The sequence below is a fragment of the Danio rerio genome, chromosome 12 (assembly GCF_049306965.1).
Source record: "Danio rerio strain Tuebingen ecotype United States chromosome 12, GRCz12tu, whole genome shotgun sequence".
In the NCBI taxonomy this organism is placed as follows: Eukaryota; Metazoa; Chordata; class Actinopteri; order Cypriniformes; family Danionidae; genus Danio; species Danio rerio.
Genome location: NC_133187.1, coordinates 10,504,817 through 10,525,544, shown reverse-complemented (window position 1 = coordinate 10,525,544; position 20,728 = coordinate 10,504,817). Strand labels below are relative to the sequence as shown.

The following is a 20,728-nucleotide window of genomic DNA, read 5'->3' as shown; positions in this document are numbered from 1 at the left end:
ACAATAACAAATGAAACAGGTCTATTTAAAATTGTATTAATATTTTCAAAATAGTAATTTTTGACTTCCTTGTTTTCATCCAACAATTCATCCAACTTCTTTCAAAAAGTTCTATTAAACACATTACATATTTCATTGTCAAATATTAATCTTTTAAGTTATTTAACAGTTTTGTATTTAGATTATTTATTAAAACTTGAAAATTTGTTAAAATGGTAACTGGATAAAATTGTAAACGTGATAACAGTTTGGATTAGGACAGCTTGTAGTTGAAAATGAATGGATAAGATTTTACTTATAAACGTGGCATCACTGTTTGTATTAAGATGTGATTTGTCCACAAATAGAAAATATATGATTTAAATCTAAGACCAAAACATTTCATGCTTTTGCACTAGCTCAGCCTCCTGAACTCATCCTAATGTCAGATGCTCTTAGCATAGCCCAAAACCCAACATTTGGCGTGTTATTACTGAGTTGAATTTAACTGTGAATAAAATTAAGACAGTATCTTGAGAAAAAGATCACATTGAAGGATCTGCAGTCCACATTACAGGCTTTGTTCTGTGGCTCGCCACTAATACGGTTTCAGAAGACGATCAGAGAAAGAGCCTTTGTAAGTTGTGCCATCAAAGGAAACCATACTAAGTGCAGCAGGGCACATAAATGGATTCTCAATGTACTTTCTTAATGTATTCTAATTATGACATTACATACAGTATAGATGAGGTCGTTTTGAGCATTCTGCAGTAACTCTGTGTGTGTATGTGGATAGCATCTGTGATTTAGTAGAAAATTGTATCTTTGATTTGATCATTTAGCGGGACATTTATACAACACCATTTTGAACTAAAGATGCTCTTAAAATGAATGAGAGATGAGACTGATTGGTTTAATGTGTGTTTTGCCAAAAACAAGCCCATGACTAGGGCCAGACAGAATCTGCTGACATTTTTTGCTATTTCTGTGGAGAATTTAGTAAAAATCTGTGGATTTATGTAGAATGATTTTAGGAGTATCATCACTAAAAACTTAATTTATGAAATAAAACAATAATACAACATTTTTAACTTTTATATAATGATTACAATGCAAATCCAATTAGATCAGCTTATTTGGTAAACAAAGCAAGTCTCCTATAAATTATAGCTACTATAAGACAGAAAATAATACTTTACAAACTGTATTGTAAATAAATCATGTGATCATTTTAATATTACTGTTATTATATCACAATAATGTTAGTGAAATTAATTTAAAAACTGAATAAAATTAAATTTACAAACATTTACACAAGTAAATACATAGACTTTGTGTGGGCCTACCCATGACTGATTAAAAGAATAAGGACAACCCTTAAACACCTTGCGCTGTGTGTGACGGCTGTTTTTCCCGTTTTTAAAAAGCCCTTTAGACCATGAGCTGGGTGCGACGACTGTTTTTCCCATTCTTAAAATGCTCAAAACACTCCCATAACTTATTAAAAGGATAAGAACAACACTTTTAGACCATGCGCTGGGTGCGATGACCAGGCCCGTGCAGAGACCGTCCAAAAGGCATGTGCAGGATAAATTTTTTGAAGAGCTGGAGGGTTTGTTGTCGCACGCGTAGTGAAGAGCGGTGAAGTCGCGCGCGTTCTGATCAGCTGTGTTGTCGCGCGCGCACTGTAAAGCGGGGGAGGGGGGATTGAGCGCGCGTACTCAAGAGCAGTGTTGTCGTGCGCCTACTGAAGGGCGGGACGGAGGGTGTGTCGCATCGCGGGGGCACTTTTGATCATTTTGGAAGGACACTTTCTATCCAAGACTAAAAAGGGCACGTGCACTGCACAGGTTGAGCCCTATATGTGCACTTGCCTCGCGATGACTATTTTTCCCATTCTTAAAATGCCTAAAACCCACCCATAACTCATCAAGAGGATGAGGAAAACCCTTTAGACCATGCGCTGGGTGCGACTACCATTTTTCCCGTTCTTAAAATGCCTAAAACACACCCATAATTCATTTAAAGCATAAGGATAAGCCTTTTAGACCATGTGCTTGGTACAACGACTGTTTTTCCCATTGTTAAAATGCCTAAAAAATACCCTTAACTTATTAAAAGTAAAATGACAAAACTTTTAGACCATGCACTGGGTGCGATGACTGTTTTTCCTGTTTTTAAAATGCTCAAAACTCACTCATAACTCATTGAAAGGATGAGTACAACACTTTTTAGACCATGAGCTGGGTGCAACAATAGTTTTCCCAATCTTTAAATGCCCAAAGCAGACTCATAACTGATTAAGAAGATAAGCACAACCATTTTAGACCATGCATTGGGTTCAAAAACTATTTTTCCCATCTTAAAATAGCAAGATTATATTCAGACATGCCCTATGTGTGCTGTGCACTTTTGCACATTTATCCTTACAATAGAGCCCAATGTGTTACTAAATCAAAATCAAGCACACTTTTTTTATTTCTGTGCCAAAGCAAATAACAGATGAAAAGGTTCAATTGAGGAGTAAGATGTGTTTGAATGAAGAAGAAAAAAATATTAAAAGGTATAACCCTCTTTGACCTTATTTATTTGACCATATGATCATGCTATATGGGTGATTCACAGTACTATATATTTCTGTTAACTATTTACACACACATGCAATTTTTCACAGTCTGAGATCCATCCCAACATACCCATAAAATAATATGAATAATTTATTTATTGGACTCAACTAAAAGCTGGTCAATATTTTTAATTTTAACTTTCCAACAAAATGAGACTATTGACAATTATTGCAATATTTTATAGTTAAATGGCCCTGGGGTTAAAAATTGCAGTTTAATGGGTTTCAATGAGGACATTTTTGTCCCTGAGGTCCTGTGGGTAACTTTTTTGTACCCAGTGTAAAATATATGTTTAAAAGGAAATGAATGTGGACTACTACAATTGTGTTAAAAGTCAAAATGTATCTAGTTGGCATTAACACAGGCAAAATTATCACACACACAAAAAATGGCCATAATGTACAGTCTGCCTTACACATATATTTATTTATTGTTTAATTGTTTATTATGATTAAAACTGTTTATATTGCTTGGTCATTTTATGTGTGATTTGCCATGAGAAATAGCAAACCCACTCACTTGGGAAAATAATACAACACTTTCTTCTCTATAATATACAATATTTGAAGCGGTACTAAATCATTCTTTAAACTTATGCCACGTTGACTTTTGCTAATTAATGTGATAGATCATCCAAAAATGAAAATGTATTCACTTTTCACTCACCCTTAGGTGATTCTTAATATTTATGAGAGTTTTTGCTTTTGTTGAACACTAAAGAAGATATTTTGAAGAAAGCTGAAAACCTGAAAATGTTGACTTCCATAGTAGGAAAACAATACTATGGTATTCTATGGTTACAGGTTTCTTCAAAAAGCGTGGAAAGTAACTTGGTTGAGTATTTATTTTTTCGAAATTGCCTTAGGCATGTAATTGGCTAATTAGCTAATCGGCAAATTGATTCTGTGGTTTGGATGTGTTTGAAGACTGCTCAGATGTGTATGTTTGTATAAACTCATGCCTGATGTTTATCCGTCAATAATCAACATAAGATTTTCTCTGACCTCGTTTAACCTCTTCCTGAGGTGAGAGGTCATAGGTCACGGGTGATTACATGTCTTCCTGGCAAACACATCTTACTCCTCAATTGAACCTTTTCATCTGTTATTTCCTTTGGCAAAAAATAAAAAAGTGAGCTTGATTTTGAGTTAGAAACACATTGGGCTCTATTATCACAAAAAAATAGCCAAGGCTCATCTGTCTTGCACAGTTTTAAAATAATTGGTACTTGAATTCATCAGCTTCCGAGATTATCTTAGTTCAGTTTGATTTAAATGGAGTGTTGAGAAGGATCACTTATGGGCCAAAAAAACAAGAAAGCCCTTCAGATCCCTGAAAAGAGCCTATAGTGTTAAACACCCAGATCGCACTCATTTTTGTCTTTCTCCTCTGCAATGGTACATTAGTCATGTGTGGGTAGAGACAGTAGCATGAAAGTGGCGTGTAATTCCACCAAAAGGCATGAACTTGTGTTGGTGTGTGGTGTGTGCCTCAAGATGTGGTCACATTTCATATTCACAGATCCCATTTCATCCCCAAATTAAAAGAGAATGCAAATGATTATAAATAAATAAATCTAATAATATCACTAAGGCCAGAAGGAATCTGTGGATTTTTATTTTGCTATTTCTGCACAGTTTTGCTTAAATAAGTTTGGACTTCTGAGGTATGATTTTGATAGTATAGGAGCTAAAAACCTTACAATTAAAATAAAAAACAACTTTATAGCTTTTTATTAAGGTGTACAATGTAAATCTAATCAAAAAGAACAACATTACTTGTACAGCAGGTCTCTCATAATACATCTACAAAAAGACATAATAAATATTGGTAACACTTTACAATAAGGTTCATTAGTTAATGCATTTACTAACATGACTAATGATGAACAACACATGTACAGCATTTATTAATCATAATTGAACATTTACTAATGCATTAAGTCCATGCTTGTTAACATTAGTTAATGCACCATGAGTTAACATGAACTAACAATGAACAACTGTATTTTCATTAACTAACATTTTTTTAACATGATTAAATACTATAGTAAATGTATTGTTCATTGTTTGTTCAAGTTAGTAAATGCATTACTTAGCATTAACTAATGAACCTTATTGTAAAGTGCGACCTAAATATTACATTTCAAAAGGCATTATGCATAAATAATCTGAACATCTAAACATTTACACATTACTTATAAATCTAATGCATCTATGCATATAAAAAAAAACTAAGTAATATACTGTTTATTTACTCATATTTACATAAGTAAATAGATGGAATGACAGTTCAATGATCTGTGTAAATCTGCTGAGTTTTCCACAGATTTCTACAGACAGATTTTTTATTGGCTTTACTACCTATCACCAATTTTACTCTTTGTCTTCTGTAATGTTTTGTTCTTATACCATCATCTAATGCTCAAACCTGAAGCTATTTTTAACAATCTAAATCATTTAATAACACTCACTGTACTGCCATTATTTTGAGATCTACACTCTATTTGACTTACATAAAGATGATGAATTAAGTTTAAGTTGAACTGAAAAATCAATTTATTTGCAGAACGTTCAAGACTTAACTCTGAAAATGAAGCTTTTTAGAACTGAATCTTGCTTAGTGATGCATTTTTGTGGCCATGAGACACTGGAGGGCTGTTCTGACACTGCAAGCACACAGAGGAGCTTTATTGGTCAATATCCCTCCCATGCAAACCTAAAGATTTATCATCACCCATATTGACTCCTTAACTTTGACCTCTAATTTTGCCCAGTACAATGTGTGCCTTGAATTTGAGACGTCTGTCAGAAGTGGACAGAAATAATCAATCTCTCCCTTTCTTTTTTTCTCCACCCTTCTTATCCTAAGACAATAAAGTGTGTTCATTCATGACCACTGCTCGTCCTCCAGTTATCTGGCATGTGCCCTATGACATTAGTGGATAGAGAGTTGGGCTGTTTTGGGGGGGGGTAATGTAAGGCTTTGCCCTGATGTGGGGGTCTTGGGGTGATGATCTGGCATGCGCCTGAGCTTGTGTCACCCCATATAAAGTCTTATACAATTCTGCACCATGGATTTTCCTTTGGCATATAACTGTGCTTGTGGCCGGAATTACATCATTGAAATTCCATGATGCCCAGCGTGGAATTACATCTTCTTACACAGAATTCGTTGAGTTTTTTGCACCAAAGTTTCCAAGAGAATCCTTTCAGTGAGGAACAATTTACATCTATTCTTTTATCTCACAATCTTACCCCTTGCAACCCCAAGTGTCAAGGTTCAGCTGCTATATTGTGTGGCAAGTGTGTCCGGATGACATCACTGACATTTAAACATGGATGTTCATTTGTTGGAGAAGTTAATGATCAAAGCCGGTTTAGACCATGTCATTTAGAATTGAGGGGTGAGGAAGTGTTGGGATCTTTTAGGAGGGAAATTATGTAGATCTTTTTATATAAGAACATGGTAACGAAACCAAAACTAAGCATAATTGTATTTAGGGATTAGGGATTCTTATCAGTTAATCCTTTTTTAATTTAATATGTTAAATAATAAACATGAATTCCCAAAATGTATTCCTGTACAGTTTAAAGAATTTAATTTAATAAAAGAAACAAAAAGAAATGTGTAATCCATTTGCACTATATTCTTAATTTTTTTTTCAACTTAGTCCCTTTATTATTCAGGAGCGACACAGCGAATTGAACCGCCAACTTGACAATGCATAAGTTTTACGCAGCGGATGTCCTTCCAGCTGCAACCCAGTACTGGGAAACACCCATATATTCTTATTTACACACATACACTAAGGAGAATTTAGCATATAGCGCAAGCTTTTGGACTGTGGGGGAAACCGGAGCACCTAGAGGAAACCCATGGCAACATGGGGAGAACATGCAAACTCCACACAGAAATGCCAACTGACCCAGCCGAGGCTCGAACCAGCGACCTTTTTCATGTGAGGCGACAGCGCTAATCACAACACCACCCACCATTTGCACTATATTTTATTGTATAATTTTGATATTACGCATATACTCTTAATCATATGATATATACTCCAGTATATAAGGAATGACGTCATAATCTAGAAGAGAATTTGCTGTGGGTTTCCTCAAGTTTTTCAGATGGCGTTTTTATAACGTGTGTCTTTTATTTATATTATTTAGAAAAAATGTCTGAGGTAAACATAAATATTAAACATACGTTATAAATATTAAACTTTGTCATCATGGCAAAGATAAAATAAATCAGTTATTAGAAATGAGTTATTAAAACTATTATGCTTAGAAATGTGTTGAAAAAAATCTTCTCCCTGTTAAACAGAAATTGGGGAAAAAAAATAAACGGGGCTTAATAATTCAGGGGGGCTAATAATTCTGGCTTCAACTGTATGTAGAAAGTAATCATTTTTGTAATATTTTAATCCTTTAATTCTTTTTCATTTGTAAAGATTGTTGCGTATTTTCATACATCCTGTGTGTGTTAAGCAATGTGTAAGCGAGGCGCACAACTGACCCTGGACTTTAGACCTGCTTTTAGCTAGTCTATAGCATAGTCTATTTAAGTTTCTCAAAATAGCAACGTGCCAACAATGCGCCTTAACACACCTCTTTTCTAGATCAGAACACCCAAGAGTCCTCAAAGTGGTGCAAATGGATTTGCTATTCAAACAATGTGGCGCAGAACGAGAAAATTAAGTTTGCGCTGGTCTGAAAATAACAACAAATCATGGCAAACACGTCTTGCGCTTTATTGCGCCGGGTGTATGATAGGGCAATATGAATGTTTTATGTGTTTCACCAGTGTTTGCTCTGGTATTCACTCTTCTGTGAACAACAAATCCTTTTTTCTTTTTTTTTTAAACATATTTAAAAACTTGGTCACACTTTACAATAAGGTTCATTAGTTAATGTTAATGAATGCATTTACTAACATGAACAAACAATGAACAAAACATTTACTACTGTATTTATGCTAGTTAATGTTAGTTAATGAAAATACAGTAGTTCATTGTTAGTGCATGTTAACTCAGGGTGCATTAACTAATGTTAACAAGCATAGACTTGGATGTTAATAATGCATTAGTAAATGTTCAATTATGATAAATAAATGCAGTACAAGTGTTGTTAATGATTAGTTTATGTTAGTAAATGCATTAACTAATGAACCTTATTGTAAAGCGTTACCAAAAACTTTAACATCAACAGCGCTCAGAAGTAGAATACAGATTCTTAATAATAACTACACTTTGTAATGCATGTATTAATATAAATAGGAACTTGTGCATGTTAAATACCCCCAACTGATACTATTTATCACTGACAGAGAGTTCAAGGGTGGAAGCGAACAGCATTTACGCATTAGCACTTAATTAAATCAGGTAATAGGAAGTACTGATTGAAGATCAGATTTCCCCATCAGTGAGCTCTGACTCTGAGCGATGATGATATGGTCAGCTTAGCCCAGACAGCTTAACTTGGTGATTAGAGAGGGACAATTTGACTCTGTTGACACAATACAGATTGTAGGATTTGTTGGCTTGCAACTGCAACAATAGCAAAAGAAGCATTTGAAGCCATAGAAGAAAGGAAAAGGAAAGACAGATGTGTATCAGGAGACAGATTTAGTGGCAAGAGGGAGAAAGCATATGTACAGAAGCGTTTGTGGTCGATAACACAGATTGGGTTTCTCCGCTGCACTCTCAGGTTACTCACGCTGACCTTTCGTGAGCAGGATCACGTTTTGCCGCAGAGAACACATGCGCACACCGACAACACACACGCACACATGAGCTCCAGCATGACGAGGCATGTTGCTGAGTTTATTCCAATAAACATAATGACATGGTCTGGTCCTGCTTACAGGAAATACCATTCAAACCATTATCTGCTCATTAAAGACTAGTCACTTTCTCGCTGTTGAATCACATAGTTGGGATTGTGAAAAATAAGTATGTGTCTGTGTGTGGGTTTAGATTTTGCTTTCACATGCATACATGATTACGGTTATCCAGTAACTATTATGCTATAAAATGTGTTGTGACTGGTTGTCCAGCCTTGTTCTCTTTGTAGTTCAAGTGTAGTCTATGTAGTGTCCCCCCAGCTCACCACATAATCTGTGAACGCTCGATCAGGACCAAAGATATCAGACTTTTGCATCATTTTTCAGTGTGCTCCAGTGGAACTCCATTACTTTGGCTACATTTACATGGACACAAATAAAGAGCTCTATTTTGACGGTCCATATGCAAAAAGGAAAGCGCAGGGCGCAAACGCTTTCAGGGCGTGTCAGAATCCATATTTGCTAATTTAAGGATGGGAAAATCCGCTTGGTCTAAAAGGGTTGAGTTTATTTTCTTAATGAGTTATAGGTGTGTTTTGAGCAACCAGGGCTCATTGTGGAAACGTAGCCCTGCGGACGTTTCTGCAGACCGGTAGGTACGTATTCGAGCAGTTTTTGTTTTTTGCGAATCCGCAAGAGGCCGCTGTGTGCGCTTCTTCGCATCTTGAACACCTCTCGGTTCGCGCCCGCGCTGGTTTCGTGTGAAAAGCCGCCGGAGGCCGCTGTGGAGTGACCGTGCGTCCGACTGACTGGCTGAACGACTGAACGATCGACCGGGCGGCCTGCCAATCGGCTGACCCGGCCGCCCTCCTCTTTCTTCTCCTCCTCCTTCCTTAAACCCAAGCGACGGTTTGCAAAAGCCCTTGTCTTTGATTTTGACCGCATTTTCGGATCTTGCCGCGTTCTCACCCTTATTTTTTGGATTCTGTTTTACATCTTACCTGATTTCTGGAACCACTCTTCCCCGGACTCGATCTCGGTCGTCCCCGTGGCCGGCTTCTCCTCCTCCGGGCCTCCGCTCCGCCGACGTAACGCTGCGAGCTAAGCAGACAAACTGGTTACAGCGGGAAAGCCCTCCACACGGAGGCGAGCCATCAGTCGGTGAGCGCGAAGAGGAGGAGCAGAGCGGCGTCACACCGTCCTGCAGCGTTCGCTCGAAAAAAACTAAATGTGGCCATACGTACTTCCGGCCACGTAAATCGCAGTCTCCAGAAACGTCCGTGGGGCTACGTTTCCAGAATGAGCTTGGGTTGGTTTTGAGAATAAACCAATCAGAGTCTCATCTCCCATTCCCTTTAAGAGCCAGCTGCGTCGCGCCATAAGCGCATTTGCTATTTACATGACGTAAAGTAATTGTAAGTGGAAAAACTGAGTATTTCACCAACTAACAGTTAACAGTTTTTTTTAACAGATAACAGTTAAACAGTGCATCTACCGCTCAAGAATGAGAGATAATGGATCTACTTTCACTTTCACTCTCGTGTATAGGGAAACCTTTACGCACAGACATCAATTAGCCTATAAATAATTAATATTGTTTGTTAAGCGCAAATATTTGTTTCAAAACTATTTCTAAATTCAGTTCTAATTTCCAGCAAATGAATAAATGAACAATAATAACGAAGTGTGTTCAAAAACCTGAGTTATATCCTAAAACATATGCTGTGCTCCATATGGTCTAAAACCTGCAGGTGGGCAAATCTAAGCTTGTTTTTAATAAAACAAATATAAATATGAATATAATAAATAATACTGCTAATAATAATAACATTATACAAAAGCAAATTGTTATGAATGAACTGAAAAAGCCTCCTGAGATGAAGAAGGCACGAAGGAAGTGGTTTTTCATTTTTATGTAGGCTAGAAAATAATATGTTTTGTAATATTTTAATCCTTTATATTTATATAATATATATATTTTTTATTATATCCTATATATATATCGTTAATATTTAAATTTTTTCATATGTAAAGATATTTGCCTATTGCTCTACATAAGCGAGCCGCAACTCTGCGCTGGAGTTTAGACCGGGTTTGTTTTGGTCTAATGAAAAATCTATTATAGTTTCTCACAAAATAGCAACTTTTTTAGACCAGAACGCCTATGGGCGCACAAATGAGCGCAAATGCATTTGCTATTTAAACAACCTGGTGCAAAACACCAAAACGACTCTTGCGTCAAGCTGAAACTAGCAAATAACAGTTGCGCCACGCCTTGCGCAGCATTGCGCCGGGTGTATGATAGGGCCAAGGAGTTTGTTATCAGATTTATGACTCAGTCACAACTTTCATGCAAACACCCTAATTGATCCAATTGAGATTGATTTAAATGAATTTTTGATTAAATTGGAAGGGGTGGTTTAATCCTTTTCGAATTCGATTTAGTAGCAACAACATGACCGTGTAAGTCAGGCGTACACAAACTCTGTCCTGGAGGGCCGATGTCCTGTAGATTTTAGCTCCATCTCTCAAAACACCTGCAAGGATGTTTCTAGAAAGCCTAGTAAGAGCTTGATTAGCTTGCCCAGGTGGGTCTGATTGGGGTTGGACCTAAACTTTGCAAGACAGCGGCCCTTTAGGACTGAGTTTGGGCACCCCTGGTGTAAGTACTTGAATCCAAAGGCACATGTGTGCACAAACTGAAATGTTGACACGCGTTAGCCTGCGCATATTTTGATAAATGCATGATAAGAATAAAGCATGTAAATCCGCTGGCTGTATATTTTCATTAGACTGCTTGCTACATTGGTGGCTCAGTGGTTAGCACTGTCGCCCAACAGCAAGAAGGTCACTGGTTCGAGTCCTAGCTGGGTCAGTTGACATTTTTGAGTTTGCATGTTCTCCCTGCATTGGCGTGGGTTTCCTCCAGGTGCTCCGGTTTTCCCAACAGTCCGAAGACATGAAGTATAGGTGAATTGACTAAGCAAAATTGTCCGTACTGCATGTGTGTGAGTGTGAGAGTGTATGAGTGTTTCCCAGTACTGGGTTGCAGCTGGAAGGGCATCCGCTGTGTAAAACATATGCTGGATAATTTGTCGGTTCATTCCATTGAGGCTCGAACCAGCGACCTTCTTGCTGTAATGTGATTGTGCTACCCACTGCGCCACCGCGTCACCCATGATAATTACAATAAATATATATACTGGATGGGCCTCATGATGGCATGCGGTATAGGTGAATTAGGTAAGCTATATTGGCGTTGTGTATGAGTGTGTTTATGGGTGTTTTTCAGTACTGGGTTGTGGCTGGAAGGGCATCTGCTGCGTAAAACATATGCCAGAACCAGAACAGTGGTTCATTCTGCTGTGGTGACCCCTGATAAATAAGGGACTAAGCCAAAGGAGAATGAATGAATTGTTTTGCTCTTGAATGCAAATTGCAGAACTCAAACCGTTAAATTAAGTTACATCTTTATTGTACTATTCTGTTGTGTTGTATTGTATTTGTAAACATTTCAAAGACATCAACCAGATGAACATTTTACCAATCTAAGGTACAATATTTTTTTTAATTATGAACATGTATAAAACTTAAGTACATTTAGGATCTTTTTCAACAGAGAATTTAATTGCTCAGTTCCTGCAAGTTCTAACAGGTGATAGCAAATCATTAGATGTGTTTTTGTTGCCTGATTTTAAGGACACAATGCATGTGTTGGTGTTGAGAATATCTGTGTCATTATTTAATAAAATAAAAAGCTACTGTTTCAGTTTGGATTTTTGGCCCAGTACATAAGAAGTTTTTTGTTTTAGCCTAGCCAATAATTTTTATTTTGGTGAATCCTAGTGTAAATAGCCCATCTTGGTCACTAGTTTGACCTGGTCGATTGGCATGACCAGTTAATCAGTTACATGGAAGCAATGTTTCCTTACATATTACGCTTCATATTAAAAGGATAAAAACCCAAAATGAACATTTACTTATTATTTACTCAATCTTCACTTGTTCTAAACATGTTTAAAGGTAGGTTAAAGAAAGGTAAAAACCTGCAACCATTTTACCTCCATAGTAGGAAAAAACTAATACAGTGCGTGTGAATTGTTAGAGGTTTTCAGCATCAAAATATTCTTCAAATTTTTTTTTTGTGTTCAGCTGAAGAAGGAAACAGCTTTGGAATAAGTAAAAGATGAGTAAATAATGGCAGACTTTTCCGTTTTGGATGAAATATCCCTTTAAGGCCACTGATGTGATATTTGTATTAGGAATAATTCAGAAAAATGGTACACAAAAGTAGAATAAACTACCGAAAGGGATAAAGAAGCGGGAAGCTGAGAATTAGAAAGAAAAAGACAGATGTGCGTATTCACGTCTTCATGAAGAGGAGGATAACCACCAGACTAAAGGTCAACCATGCATGAGAGAGATGCGACGGAAAGATAATGGAAAAGAAAGAAAGCAATACGGAGAACCAGAAGACTTACAGAGACATGGGGTGGCGGGGTGAGGGGTTTTGTTTCTTGACAAAGAACATCTCTGTCTATGATGGTGTCTGGTGTCTCTTCTCCAGTGATTCACTGTGCATGTGTGTGTGTGTGTGTGGTTATGGACTGTCATATTATTCAGAGACTGCAGGAAGAAAAGGGAACGGATACGAATCCAAAAATTGAATTTTGCATCTATTTACCTGCAAATACAATATAAAGACTCATAAGGCACTCTAATCTTGTTTTCTAGACAATTATTAGTGGTGTCTGTCAGGGCTGCTCGATTATGGGGAAAAATTATAATCGTTATTATTTTTGTCAATATTCTGATCACGATTATTTAAAACATTTGAGTTGGCCAAATTACTTTATATGTATTTATAATTTTAACCTATATACATTATTACATAAGGTTGCTATAACACCTATAACTTTAAGAGATCCTGAAAATTCACAAAATCTATTATTAAAAAAAACTAAAGATTAAAAATAATGATAGAAAGCTGAATAAAAATATACAATTGAACCAAACTGCAAAATGTTTTAGGCATAGTCTTCACAGTGAGGATTAAACTTTTGTTTTTGTTAAAGCCATAAAACTCAAGAGCAGTGACTGATTTTGTCATTGTCCTCTGTTCTATTGTAGTGTTTATAAAATTGTGAATAAATCTAACAAACTTTAATGAATCAAGCACGTCCCGCTGTAAAAGTCACATCATTTTACTGATTTCCATGTGAAATTGGACTTTGTAGAGAAATGAATGTTGACTGTGAACGAGGACACAATTGCAGCAAATTAAATAGGTTTATTAATACTACAAATAAAATAAAAAAGAAACAAAGACGACCCCAAGGGGAAAAAGAACACAGGGGAATATTGATAATGAACTAGCACAGGATATAAGACAAGAGGAGAATTGAAAGGAAAAATAATTAACAAACAAACAAACAGGTGAACATAATAAACTAATAATGGGTTAACAAGGAGGGTGGGGCTAGACTATAGATGGGAGAGCGCATGACACACAGACAACACAAGCCATGGGCTCACATAAAACGAGACTAGAACACGCCTTTCACACAGTGAAACTGGTAAATATCCAGAACTACTTTACTGATACTTTAAAAAAAGTGCTGTTCACACAGGCAAGAATGCTCTGGAATCTGGCTAACATCTAACAGCTAAATGTGTCTGGACAAATATTCAAAGGCTTTTATTTTCATAAACAGCGTGGATGTGAAAGCATCTGAATGTTCTGATTGGCAGGAGTAGATGTCTTGTATCAACACGTTCTAATTGTGAATGCGCTCTTTCTGGCAATCTTCACACAGTGCAGCATTCCGGCAAATTACCTGTAATGTTACAACTTCTCTTTCCGAAAAATTGCCAAAACGAATTTACCAATACTTTCAAAAAGGGCCTGTTCACACATATAGACATTTCGGTAAAATTGCCGGTAATTTTCTGAAAAGGTCTGTATGTGTGAAAGGGGCTAAAGAGAGAACTCATTAACCGCGTGTTTACAAAACGCAACACTAAAGCACTCGGCCACAATGTAAACACAGACCCACGAGCTCAGACAACACCGACATAAACAGACTCAAGACAATAAATGAAAACAGCTTACCATGTGCTCACACATGCAACGTGCATGTTTTATCTCAGCTCCCTCCGAAACTGAAACCAACTAGACTGAGACACTGAGAACAAACACAAGAGCAAACGAGTATGCGTGAACGGAGCCTTCTCTGGGGGGTGCGCATGCGCGCTCGCGACAAAGATGCAAATGCGCAGCTCACTCGAGAATGCATGTTCATAGCAACGACAAGAGACACAGATCAAGACAGGATTAGTGCCCGCCCGAGAAAACTCAAGCTGAGCACCACAAATAAAACAGACAGGACTAGTGTCTGGATTCTGCCATCAAAACAAGAACTGACAAGACCGATTTGGCAGAATCCTGACACTTCTCGCCTCTTGAAAAATCAGGGTCTGTTACAGCTGATTTTAAAGACCCGAATATCATAAACAAAGTTAAAAGCATGAAAGGGGTTATGATGTACCAGGCATGTGCCCGTCAATGCTGCTTGCAGCTACATTTAAAACTTATTTTTGTTAATGATCACATAAAACAAAGAAACTTCTGGTCAGGAAAAACGTGCAGTAAACAGTTATACTCAGTAGTTTACTTATGTTTATTGCCACAATACAGTTTTACATGCCAGTTTTTCACAATATACACATTAATAGGGCTGCATGATTCTGGCCAAAATGTGAATCACGATATTTTTTTTTTTTGCTTAAAATCGATCATGATTTTCTCACGATTCTGTAAATGTAAAATAAAGGTTAATATGATTAGCCTATTATTATTGTTACTTCTCAAACATATAGTAAAACAACAATAATAATATTAGGCCTATGTTTAGGTCTACTTTTGCTTAAAATGCACAATTTTGTATAGTCATTATGGTGATATGTCCTGTTTGTTAATTCACAGTAAAATGATAACATAAGAATATAACTATTCATAAATCTGAAGTTGATTTATTTTGTTTAAGACGTGTACTTGTCATCTGTCACTCACAGCAATATTAGACCATTTGTTTTCACTGGTAAAATTAGAATTTTGTCATTATCAGATTTCTTATTGCATTATATTCAGCATTATATATAGGCAAGGGTTGTTATACTGACACAGTAAACATTTATTTTCATGCACAACACTTTGTGTTCGCTATGAAAGAAAAAAAAATCAAATGCTTGTCGTAATCATAACTCTAAAATGCGATATGGTCATTTAAATGATGTGCGCACAGGTTTCACTTTCACTTTCGAGTACGGCTTATGGCTGCTGTCACTGTGAGAAACAACACATACATGCGAATCAAATCTCCCGCACGGCCCTTAAACGATCGCTCTGTGCAACAAACTGAAGGTTATTTACAACTTCATTACCTGTTATTCACAACATATGCAGGTTGTGTTCTCTAAAGTAGGCGTCATTGGGCGTGTACGTGCGCGTTCTTGGTAGTATACAAACAGTGCGCCAGCTCACGTGTGAATTCACGGCCACGAATACATCATTATATGAAGACAGAAATGACATTTCTAGGTGAATTATGCCTTATAAATACAGTATGTAACACTTTTAATGCCATTTGAAGGTGTCAGTGTTGCTGTGCTGCAACACTTATCCGACATCCTTGCTTCTCTCCTGACCTTAAAAATATAATTAGCTATATCATAGAAAAAGCTGAATTAAGATTGTGTGTGGGGTCGAATCGAGATTGTGATCTTTTTTCGATTAATCAAGTGGCCCTACATGTTAAACTAACACAAAATACACTTAAATATATTTTAAGCTCTAACAAGCTGTAAACAGACTAGAAGCATAGCTGTATTTTTCACAGAAAGCTCATTTACTCTTCCTGCCAATCCTGTTTTCAAAATAAGAGTCCCTTATACATAACATGTTTAATACAAGCTTAAATAAACTTTTAAAAAGAGGTAATGTTGTAATATCAGTAGAAAACGTGGCCAATCAAATTCAAACTGGTGGCATGCATATTAATGTGGATCCTAACAATCTGTGTTTTATTCCTGTTTCATCACATTTTACACTCATAGGATTTACACAAAAATGAGGAAACAATGGTGTTTGAGGCTAACGGTTTGCTTTTCCATGTGCTGAACTAGTGGTATTCTTATTATTCTCCTCCCTATGGGTATATCCACGTATATCCAGATTTATCAAACGAAACTGCTCTACTCGATAAGCAACTGTCTAGAAGCCAAAACACTTTAGCAACCACACAACGATACGCCACCTTGGAGTTATAAGGTTCTATCTGTGTTCTGAATGATTTTGAGATATTGAGCTTTAAAGTTTTTGCATTCCATAGCAAACAATATGTGTGTAACATTTGTTTTTTTTAAATAAAAAGTCTTAAAATGTAAACAACATTAAAATAACCTAAAAATAACCTCTCAACAACCTCTCAACAAATGACTGGACTGGTGTAACAACTTTGTATCTTACACACCATTCACAAAGAAATGGCACTGAGGTACAGAACTGGGCTTAACACACTCTTCAAAAATAAGTAATCATATTCATGAACACTTCGAAACAGACGCTTTTTCTGTTCAGCTTGTGTTTCATGAATTTGGTAAATTATTAAGCTTGCCACAAAACAAGCTCACATGGCCAAATTTCCCTCCAAAATGTTTTGTGCTGCAGTACTTGGATCAATAAATCCATACAGAACATTCCCTAGAGCATGGCCCTTCCCCAAACCAAACCCCCAGTGACCCCTCCATCCCCCTACAGCCAGAATATCTGATGATCTTCAATGTGTCTGTCCATCTGTCCATGGTATAACTTACACCACCCATTCGCACACACAAACTCGCTAACACACACACACACACAACGGCCCGGGGCGAGGCCTGTCCTACTTGGGCCGAGCTTCTACCTCTCCAATCTAATCACAGTCTCCTGCACTAGTCGAGTGCCCATTAGGTTTGACTCAGGACAAAGCCTGTTTATTACGACCCTCAATTGAATCAAAGATAATCCAATCAAAAGAATCTTTTTTTTTTTTTTTAGCTTTCCAGCGAACAGAGCTCACAAGGCCAAGACAAAGCAGTCTTAGTACTAATCTGCTTTTACTCAATTTTACTACATTTCCCGGGCTGTTTTGTGTCTTTTTTTTTTTTTTTTTTTTTTTGTTTTTGTACTGACTAGACCTAAATGGAATCTGTAAACTTTTTTCACACTTTTTAGTAGCTAACACATTTCACAGATTCAGTGGTGGATCTAGGAATTTCTGAAGGCAGGGACCAAGGTGGGGCCACAGTTTACAGAGGAGGGCAAAGTTATTCAATTCGTGCTTGCACTATATGTTTAGAACATATAACACTTTTTGACCTATTAAAATACAGTACATATTAATATATCAATATATATTCACTGTCAGAAAAAAATTACACAGTGGTACAAATACAAATAGTACACATGGTACAAAGGGGTACAAATGTTACTTAAGGAACAGTTTTATAGCTTTGTAAAAGTTGTACCATATATGGTAGAGAAAAGACCTCTTATGATACTGTTCTGTATCTTTATGGTGGAACTGAAATGAAAGTACACAATTGTTCTAGTACATAAGTGTTGGACAACTCCTTCTTTATTACAATACACTGTAAAATAAAAATGCGTAATTTTACGGTAATTTCCGGCAGCTGGGGTGTTTTTTGTTTTTACAAGCTTTGGAGACATAATATAAATTCCGCTTTAAATTATAGGTCACATAGCTTTCGCCATGAGCCACAGCTGTGTTTAAAATGGCATAAATGTTTTTAAAGTGCACTGCGAAGGGAACACGTTTTAAATAAATAGGGCATATAGGGATAACTGGGAATAGAACACAACCAGGAACTTTGCTGCTAACTACAGCTCTGGAGGTGTAGTTGCTAACATACAAGTTTGGATTTGGGCAACGGCAAATTAACAAACCATGTTTGTAATGACACAACTTGCGACCTTAGTTGGCTCGATTCTTTCTAAAACGATTGTTTTTGGAAATGCATACCTGATGTACAGCTTTCATTTGTGGTAAATGTCATGCATGATGCATCATGCATTTAAAAAAAGCAGATTTTTTAGACAAACTGTATGTCATAGATATCAGATAACAGGTCACGATAACTGAAGATTTTCAGTAAATGTCTGTCATTTTGACAGATTTGCCCACACAATTGTTTTGTAACCTTCTTATAGTGATAAACAAAAGCACAGTAATTCTAAACACAAAGCGTCCATGTTGCAGGGTAAATGACTAGAAAGAACTTTGATTTTGCCATGAAGCACACCTTTACCATTGACATAACAGCTCAAAATGGTAAATTTAAAATAACACATATATGACAGCTATGAGCAACAGTGTAAAATAAACCTTGTAACTCTGACCAACGTATGACATTTCAAGAGTTCATACTTTGAATATAAAGCTGATGATTAATTGTAAAGCTTGTTTGGCATGCTGTCCCAGAAGAGCCCCCTGCTCAAAAGATCCTCAAGCCCGGGGCTCCCATGTCCCCTTCCATGTTAGGGTCTACTGATGTGTCTGCATTGGTGGATTAAGGCAAGGGCAATATAGGCTATCGCCCAGGGTGGCATCTTACTGGGGGCGGCACAGGGAAAAAAACAACTGTGTCCCAGTAAAAGCTTCGAGGTACAATTTACTTTATGCAAGTGAATTAATTTAGGGTAGTAATCCCAGAATAAAGACGTTAGGGGTCGTCATCTTTTGCACAAGCACATTTGTTATTCTCTATGTGATATTTGGTTGATTTCAGGTTGTGGTAGAAAGTGAGCAAAATCCAACATCGAGCCAACATCTTAAACCAACATCATATTGCCATCAAATACTGACATTTATTCCTCAGGTATAACAACCAAAATCCAACATCTAATAGACGTCATAGTGGTAACGTCCACACAATTTTAAGCTGTGACATCATTAGACATTGATATTTGGTTGATTTTAGGTTGGACATTGACGTTGGTCTGGTGTTGAGTTCTATCGTCAACCCGATTTTCATTTCCAAACAAAATGCTACATCCCCATGACCCATTGGTACAACGTCATTTTGACGTCATGTTGATGTCTTGTCCTTGCTGGGTGTTTAAGGCCATTTTGGTCATTATACAGTAAACATCCATCATCTTCTCATCAGTGACATGCATCTAAACTGTCTTTGGGTCAATGCGTGTAAAGTTTTTGGACATCATCTTGGACACTTTGAATGCTTCCAAACAGTTTGTTTCAATTATAAAGCGCACATGTCTTGAGGTAGTTTATTGTGATGCGATTTACCTTCTATGTGTGATTTGATTGGACAGGATTCACAGGACTGATTTTTCTAATACCTCATAGACAAGAAAAAATAAAGTAGAGACTGCAGGTTGAAGGAAAGTAGTGGAGTAAAAGTACAGATACAGCACTAAAAGTGTACTCAAGTGAGAGTGAAAGTGCACATTTTTAAAACTACTTAGTAAATTACAATTCCTGAGAAAAACTACTCAATTACAGTAATTTGAGTATTTGTAATTAGTTACTTTACACCACTAATTCTCATTAACTTCCGGCCACAATCATACCCGATCTAGCAACAGCCGGGGGTTCTTTAAACTAGAACCGCCACTGATGTGTCTGACTGTATCTTAAATATATAATCTCCCCCGACCTGCATGATTTTTTCTGTATAAATTTTTGTAGAACATACAAGAAGATATTTTAAAGGACTGTTTTTGTCTATATAACGGGCGTTGAGGTCCAATTGATTTTTAAAATATCTTTTTGAGTGTGTGTGTGTGTATGTGTTTTTGTGACATATCAGGACACAAATCTGTATAATGACATGGGTATGACACAGGTATTACAAAAAGGAGGTGAAATATGAGGACATTGGTGACGTCCTCATTTCTTAAAATGCTTATAAATCCTACAGAATAAGTTTAATCAGAGAGTAAAGCTGCACACAGTCTCCTGTGATGGTTGGGTTTAGGGGTGGGGTGGGGTGAGGACAATATAATATACGGTTTGGACAGTATAAAATGAATGGAAACCTATGTAATGTCCCCACTTTTCACAAAAACAAACGTTTGTGTGTGTGTGTGTGTGTGTGTGTGTGTGTGTGTGTGTGTGTGTGTGTGTGTGTGTGTGTGTGTGTGTGTGTGTGTGTGAGAGAGAGAGAGAGAGAGAAACAGTACTGTACATGACATGCATCATAACTCATTTGTTATGTTTTTTTTGTTTGCCTCTATTCACTGTTGACTCAAC

The 20,728-nt window shown here is 36.9% G+C and overlaps 1 protein-coding gene across 5 annotated transcripts in view; it reads left to right on the top strand.

The window, feature by feature from the left end:
- ngfrb (nerve growth factor receptor b) overlaps positions 1 to 20,728 on the top strand; it is a 115,121-nt gene that overhangs the window by 87,148 nt on the left and 7,245 nt on the right.